The sequence below is a fragment of the Colossoma macropomum genome, unplaced genomic scaffold, assembly GCF_904425465.1.
Source record: "Colossoma macropomum unplaced genomic scaffold, Colossoma_macropomum, whole genome shotgun sequence".
Taxonomy (NCBI): Eukaryota; Metazoa; Chordata; class Actinopteri; order Characiformes; family Serrasalmidae; genus Colossoma; species Colossoma macropomum.
In genome coordinates this window covers 5,240,885-5,249,788 of record NW_023494808.1, presented here as the reverse complement: position 1 = coordinate 5,249,788, position 8,904 = coordinate 5,240,885, and positions in this window count along the sequence as shown.

Genomic DNA, 8,904 nt, shown 5'->3' with positions numbered 1-8,904 from the left:
CTGTAAGATGCCGTTGTTGGTGTTGTTGATGTGCTCCTGTAAGATGCTGTTGTTGGTGTTGTTGATGTGCTGCTGTAAGATGCCGTTGTTGGTGTTGTTGATGTGCTACTGTAAGATGCTGTTGTTGGTGTTGTTGATGTGCTGCTGTAAGATGTTGTTGTTGGTCCTGTCGATGTGCTCCTGTAAGATGCTGTTGGTGGTGGTGTTGATGTGCTCCTGTAAGATGCTGTTGGTGGTGTTGTTGATGTGCTGCTGTAAGATGCCGTTGTTGGTGTTGTTGATGTGCTCCTGTAAGATGCTGTTGTTGGTGTTGTTGATGTGCTGCTGTAAGATGCTGTTGTTGGTGTTGTTGATGTGCTCCTGTAAGATGCTGTTGTTGGTGTTGTTGATGTGCTGCTGTAAGATGTTGTTGTTGGTCCTGTCGATGTGCTCCTGTAAGATGCTGTTGGTGGTGGTGTTGATGTGCTCCTGTAAGATGCTGTTGGTGGTGTTGTTGATGTGCTGCTGTAAGATGATGTTGGTGGTGTTGTTGATGTGCTCCTGTGAGATGCTGTTGTTGGTCCTGTTGATGTGCTACTGTAAGATGCTGTTGTTGGTTCTGTCTATGTGCTCCTGTAAGATGCTGTTGGTGGTTCTGTCTATGTGCTCCTGTAAGAAACTGTTGGTGCTGTTGTTGATGTGTTCCTGTAAGATGCTTTTGCTGGTACTGTTGATGTGTTCCTGTAAGATGCTGTTGTTGGTCTTGTCGATATGCTACTGTTAGATGCTGTTGGTTCTGTCTATGTGCTCCTGTAAGATGCTGTTTTGCTCTTGGAATCTATTTCTTTAATAATATACAGTATATAAAAGATAAATAATAATACTACAATAAAAATAAAACAATGATAAAAGAGATTATGAACTCTCACCAGAAGATATTGCCTATTCTGCTGTTAACCTAGCCACTAAGCTAACACAGGGAGTGGAGGATGGTTTTGAGTGATAATTGATGAGGATAGCGGTGAACAAACATGGCTGCAGTGGAGTGAGACAAACTGTGTGTGCAGTGGACGAGATGAGGAAGCAGGGAGAGAATAGGATGGGAGTGCACTAGCTAGCGCTGAATTTAACCATAAGTGCCATCTGAAAACGCTGGTGGTAAGTCAGAAACCCCAGGAGCGAATGTAAACAAAGACAGCACACATATGAATGCCTAGCGGTGAGTGTAAAGACCCCCTAAATATTCCAGTAAAGCAGACTGGGAGACATCCCATGCACAATTTGAACTGATATCCAAATCGTTTGAGTGGCTGGTAAAACAGAAAGCCTGCAGCTGCCATGTTGTTAACTACACTGAATTTTTGCCATTTTCCATCCACACTGAGGAAGTTTCATGCACAGTGTTGGTGGATACTGGGCCAACTATTACAGTGGCCCATCCTGAAGTGTCTCCTCTGAATCATCTGAGGACAACTCAGTCCACCTACACACGATGACTGGTGATTTAGCACCAATGAAGTGTAGAGTGTGACTGATCCTGAAGTAGACCTTGCAAGTGCCACACACAGAGTGAGATTTGGGCAGGGCCCCCAGCTACAAAGACTGGGTGCGCTTGGATTCAGCGAAGGGAGGCGAGGCCATGGGGGGGCAAGAAGGTGCTGCGAAGAACCGGGCCCAACAGCCCAGGGGAAGAGTACGCTCTCCCAAAGACGGCAAAAGAAAGCAGCAAGCTGTTGTGAAGCGTATCGGGGGATTTCCCCAAGCCCCAGGGAAGAACCCCTGAAGACTCATGGCATTTGCGATGGAAGGGTGTGACAATCCTCCCCCACATTCAGGTTCGCCAGAGAGAAAAGCGACCTCCAGCAGTCGATAAAGCAATTAGGCATTGAACTTTTGTTTCCCACAGCATCCTCACTCAAAGCTGTTTCCAGCCCCCAAAATGACTCATGGAATGCCAGCATAATGCTTGCCCTTCCACCCACAAGAGCTCTCCAAACCCCTAAGGGTAATGTGAGCCCAACAGCATACAAATCAGAGACTCTGGCCCCACCTAACAGACGAGAAAATAAAATGACAGCCGTGAGTGAATTCTGGAAAAAGAGTGCGGGTAAATTGCATGAACAGCAGCAAGGTATGTTGTGGCAGATTTTAGTGGAATTTCAGGACTGTTTTGCATTGGAGGAGGCGGTGTTGGGGCAGACTTACCTAGTACAACATTGACACTGGTGAGGTCATGCCAATACGGTAGCAGCCCTGACATCTCCTCCTGGACTAATAGGAAGCTGCGGACCAAACCTTGGAAAAAAAAAAAAGCCTTCTATGCGTGGACATCACTGAGATTAGACACTTCAAGTACTACCTGCGTGACAGGCCCTTCACCCCGCGCTCAGATCATGCCTCCTTGCACTGTGGCCGAGGGGCAAGTGGCCCATTGGCTAGAGTAGCTACAGACCTATGAATTCACTACAGCCCGCCGTGCAGGTGAACAGCATGGTAACACTGATGCCCTGTCCCGGTGCCCATGCAGTAAACAAGCATGCAAGTAGTGTGAGCAGCGAGAAGCCAGAGAGCGGGAGCTGAGACAAGGTGAGGGTGTACAGGTTGAGGCGTTATGCAGGGCAACCATTCAAAGCTGTGCTGTACTATGAGACGTGGACAGCAATAAGTGGGCTGATCAACAAATGCGGGACCCGGACCTGCAGTCAGTGACGCAGTGCATAAGCACACAATGACGGCCCCACTGGGTAGGTAGGTAGTGGCCATCCTATCTCCATACACTAAGGTGCTGTGCACCAAGTTCCACACCCTGTGCTTAGAGTGGGGTGTTATACAGCAGGCCTGGACTAAGCTAGTGCCTGGGGAGAAGAGATGGCAGATAGTTGTGCCTTGAGGGCTGCAGGAGGAAGTTTTAAAAACAATGCATGGCTTAGCGAAATCTGGTCAGTTTGGAGTCATGAAAACACTTCGCTGCCTCCAGCAGGGTTTCTGCTGGGGATGGGATGATGGGATGTAGAGGACTTTTGCCAATGGTGAGACTTGGGTACTGCATGCAAAGGACCCCAAGGGCAGTCCCAGGTTATGTGCCTCCTTCTGTAGTGGTGGAATGCTACAGCACTATACTTTCTATTTACTACATTTTTTAAACTTGGCTTGTTACTCTATATTTTTCTTTCTTTCTGTCTTTTTGGTTATTAGTTGTGTTTATAAGAATAACTGTGTCCAAGGAGGGTGGGCTCTGTAATGGTTAGAATGCAGAGGACACAACATCCTGGTTACTTGGATGTTATGTCTTCTGCATTACCCCCTTGCTGTGTTTAATGATGGGGAAGTGCTGGGCAGGGCATTTCTTGCTGCTCGTTGAAGCGCCTGTTCAAACTGAAAGAGCACAATGTTTTCCATGTCCTTCTCTGACCTGATGCTACAATATGTATACAAACCCCATTTCAGGGAAAGTTGGGATAATTGGGAAAATGCAGTAAAATTGACAATCTTTGTTAATTCTCTTGAACCTTACTTTAACTGACAAAATATAAAGAAATTACTTTTAAGGTTTTAGCTGACCAATCTGATTGTATTTTGCAAATATTAACAAATTTTGAATTTGATACTTGCAACACACTCAGCTGAGACAGGGTAAAATAATAGTGACATGTTTATAGCATGTTCGATTTCCATCATTTTGAAACATTCCATAATAAAGAAGTGAATTATTAATAGGCGAGGTAACCATGGGTGGGTATGAAAGCAGCATCCAGCAAACTTTGTGCCAAACTTTGTAAAATAATTATTAAAAAAGTGTAAAAACAATATTCCTCAATCCAAAGTTGCTAGGAATTCAGGTCTTTCACCATAAATTGTACATAGTAGTGTAAAAAGATTCAGGGAATCCAGATAAATCTCAGTCCATGTAGGGCATGGCCAGAAACCACTGTTGAATGTGTGTGACCTTCAAGCCCTTAGACGGCACTGCATTAAAAACCCTCTAGCTACAGTGTTAAATACAGCCACATGGGCCAGGGAGTACTTTGGGAAAATTGTGTCACTTAATGTAGTCCCCTGCTACATCATAAAATGCAACTTGAACCATACAGGGAACCATACATCAATTCTATGCAGAAACACTGTCGAGTTCTCTGGGCCCAGGCTCATCTCAGATGGTCCAAAAGACAGTGGAGCTATGGTCAGATAAGTCCATGTTTCAGCTTGTTTTTGTGAAAAAACTGACATTGAGTTCTCCATGCCAAAGATGAAGGGGACGATCCAGACATTTATCAGTGAAAGGTGCAAAAGCTAACATCTGTCATGGCATGGGGGTGTATCAGTCCCCACAGCATGGGTGACTTGCATATGTGTGAAGATAATATTGACAAAAAGGTGTATATTGGTGTCTTAGAGGGACAAAAGACTGTGCCTTCTACACGATACATCAGCATGGCTTCGTAGACACAAAGTACAAATGTGCTTGACAGGCCCTCCTGCAGTCTGATCTGTCTCCTATTAAAATATATGGTGCATCATGAAGAGGAGAATCAGATGATGAACACAGAGTATTATATCAAGCAACAATGACAAAAATTCCACTTGCAAAATTACAATAATTAGTATCCTAAGTTAAAAATGATTAAAAAATGTGATAGAAAAGTGATGTTGGTAAACATGCCTCTGCCCCAACTTTTTTGAGTGTGTTGCACGCATTAAATTCTAAGTTTGTTTATATTTACAAAACACACTGAAGTTGGAAAACATTGGAAATGGTGAGTATTATAATACAACTCCAGAAACATTTAATTTTGTAAATACATTCACAATAAATAAGTACACTAATAGTAGTACTAGTAGTAATTGTAGTTCTTCTTTTGTAAATTCTTCTGCATCAAAAGAAAACATCCCATGCAATGATGCCTTTAACAACAGTGTATTGGCTAAATGGTAGCACTGCCTTGCATTTGCAAAACATCTCTGTTTCCATCTAGTGGAAAAGATTCATACCCAGGTAAGTATAGGTTAAATCTCATGCTGAGATTTAGAACTGATCGGATTAATTGGAGTTGGGATCTAGGCTCTGATAAACTGAACCTGATTACTGGGTGCTGGGTTTTAGGCTCTAGTTATAAGGGCTGTGACTGGGGCTGGGCCACCTGCCAAGACACCTCCGGCCAACAGAGGGAGGCATGAAGCTGCTCAGCCATGATTAGTGGCAATTAGCAGCACCTGTTCCTCCATCTACAGCTGGCATGTCAAAGTGGAGACCTTCCAGGCCAAAGTGCTGAGGAGATTGTCGGTTACTCTCATCTAACACTCATTCAGTTCATGGAGGCCTTGCTAATTAACTGATTAGCTGAATCAGGTGTGTTTAATGAGGCAGCTTGCTAATATCACCATAAACTCTGGCCTCAGTGTGAGGGTCTCTTTTCAAAGTTCTGTCCAAGGCTAAGCTGGTAATTTGGTTAAGCTCCTAGAGTTGTCTCCCTTCCATCAAACTTTTCTTGCCTGCACCAGATCTGACCCCTTGAATGTTCCTCTCAAAGTTTTTTTCTGAAAACAAAGCTAGTTTTGGGAGTGTAGTGACAAACTTTGCTTTCTTTCCATTTTTGTGTTTCTCTGCTGTACTTGATTTTTTTTTCTCCCTACCAACACAGAAAATCACACAGAAGAACCACCTCTTTCTAGTGCAGGTAAGTGCTTTTTCATATTAATTTGTCTTTACACAGTTGTCAATGAGTGCATTTACATAAGCAACATAAGCACTCATACAATCATATACATACAATCATAATTTCACTGCTGTGGAAAGAGAATAACCCCACACTAGAGTCTAGGATTAGGAGTTTACAACATGAAAATAAAAAGAACAGGACAACAAAGTCATATTAAAGGCAAAAAATTTTATGTTTTCTTTTCTTGCCAGAAAGTTGCACCTTATTTAAAGTTTACATGAACATATATTAACCACAGATTCAGTCACTAGACCAGGAGATATAGCATTAGGGTGAGCTATGGCCAAAACAACAAACAAAAAGACCCATGAAACTTTCTTTCCTTAAGTAAAAGAAATAAAAATGAAATAAAATACTCCTTCCCTAACTTATTACCTGGTAAAAACAAAAGGAAAAAGGGATCAAAAATAAATGGCCCCCACCTGTAGAACTCCGGTGGGACTTAGTTGATATTAATTTGAATAGAAAGCTTACATGCTAGATTTACAAGATTGTGGCATTAATTTTTAGTAATCTATAGTAAATGTTTGCTATGCCAACCCCCCAAACCTGGAATGTCAGTCTGGAAGATAGATGTCAAACAAACAGAAAAAGCGAAAGAGGCAATACCAGACCAGTTCCAAGTTCAATAACATGACAGATACATCTTAGGATGTAACGGTCATCATGTAGGAACATGATCCATTATAACTGTGGCTGAGGGGTGGGGCTGCATTGAAAGTCCTAAAAACAATCATTTAAATTGCAAATAACATTTTATTTATATATATATTGTGTGTGTGTGTGTGTGTGTGTATTTATGTGTGTGTGTATTTATGTGTGTGTGTATATATGTATGTTTCACAATAGGTTATTTAACATCAACACTAAGTATGTCTATTTTTTATTTCATGGGGCCTTTGGCTGATGGGGGCCCTACTTTTGCCTTGGGCAAAGACCACCCCTGGGTTGGTTTTGGGGTTTAGACTCTGGTAGACTGAATCTGGTTCTCTGCTTCTGGGATCCAGGCTCTGGTAGACTGAATCTGGTTCTCTGCTTCTGGGATCCAGGCTCTGGTAGACTGAATCTGGTTCTCTGCTTCTGGGATCCAGGCTCTGGTAGACTGAATCTGGTTCTCTGCTTCTGGGATCCAGGCTCTGGTAGACTGAATCTGATTGGTTGGTGTTGGGGTTTAGACTCTGGTACACTGAATCTGGCTGGTCAGTGTTGTGGTCTAGGTTCTGGTACACTGAATCTGGCTGGTCAGTGTTGTGGTCTGGGTTCTGGTAGACTGGGTTTCTAGGTGCATCATTTTCATAATCATCAGCCTGAAATTCGAGTAACACAGGTAAAATTAGAAGATCCTAAACATTACACTGCATAATCTACAACTCACATAACCTGCCTGCAATACACAGTTAGAACACAAATATTCTGTGAGTGATGGAAACATAACTGAATTCCAGAACAAAGACCTGAATTTCCAAACAAAAATATCAGTGTGGGCATTATACAATCAATTGTGATACATCTCTGTCCTAGACATGAAGTATCCATTCTGTAAAAGAGACTACATTTGAGAAAGTAGGTTTAAAGCTATGACACCACTGTTTGTTTCTTTGTTCTGTTAATAGTGAAAATGTTTTTATAATTATTCAGATAGTTTTCCACTTTACCCATTCATTTACTGTTTCATTTGTTGTTCTTTGTCTGCAGAAAAATCCAGAATCTGCAGAAAGAGAGAAAACATCAGCTGTGCAAATGTTATCAAAAGTTATCTTCACTTTTATTTTCTCCTTTTTCTTTCAGCCCCAGACCATAGCTGTGGTAACGCAATGGCCAAAAAGCTGATTCCTGTATGTTAGTAACTGTTAGTCTTGCCTGCAGTCTTCCCTACTTTTAAATTTTGTCCACTTTTACAGAATTTTTTCTGCTTTTCCATACAGAAAAAAAGATCTTTTTTTTTGTATGTGCAATACGTGTCAAACACATTCATTCTAAAATATATTTTATAAATTGGACAGTTCCTGAAATCTGATTGGCTTAGCTGCATTCCAAGCCATTGTAAAATCTAATCATATATACATACACACACACACATACACACCTATGACCACCTAACAACTGAACTCCCTTCAGTTGAGGGAAAAACCCTTGTGCTGTTAATGGAATAATTTTTTTTACATTAATGTTGCTTGTAGGAACCACCAAATGTACTTATGAAGTAAAAACCTGTTTTTTTGTTTAAACTGAGCAATGGGTACCTTATTTTCTTAACTAGAACTAGGCTATTCAGCTAGCTAACAGGCTACAAGATAGCTAACAGCCTAAACAACTTCATCATTAACATCATAGGCTGGAATTAAAGTACTTACAATATGATTCACTGTAATAGGGCAATATAAAACACTAAATGTCACTTGAATGTCTTGAACACTTCAAATGTCTGTGTTTGTCAGAAGTCGCATCAAACCCAGGCTGAATCCCAGACAGCTCTGTACTGCCTAAATAGTGAACTAGCTACGGAAGTTTAGAATTTCTAGCCTTTACAGCCAAATGGTGCATCACTTATCGAGTGTGGATGTGTCTGAATCCCAAATGACTGTTTCTTAGCTGTATTTTGCTCTGTTGGGCTGCAGGATCCAGTATTTAAAGTCCTACATAGTGCACTTTGTAGGGAGCAGGGAGCCATTTGAGATTCAGCCCCAGTGTGCACCGCTGGATTGGTGCTAAATAACTTGTAGTGGTAATTTGATGACAAAGTACTTATAAAGCAAAGGTTTCTGCATTAAACAGTGCTCTGTTATCATATGTTCAGTGCCATATGACAAAGTTTAAAAGTTCTTTCAACGGTTCATGGTTGCTTGTCAATGGCATCATACGCTATGTTGAACACTTGCTTATGTCCATTATTGGTAATAATAACTTAAATTGCTTTCTGAAAAAGTTGTGCGTTTTATTCTAGTTTATATGGCTGCCGTTTTATAAAAGCAATAAGCCGTTTGAGGCCATGCGTTACTGCAATTTCATAACCCTTTGCAGTGATACAATCACAGTAACACATGGCCTCTCATGGCTTATTGCTTTACTAAACACTAAAGTACATTAGGCAATGAACATTTGACAATTTTCATACATTTTCAAATGCATTTAATTTTCAATTTCTCTCTTTGCACATGCCTCTGTGTGTACAGTACCTTGTGTTTTCTTGCATCTCAGTTTGTAGAAG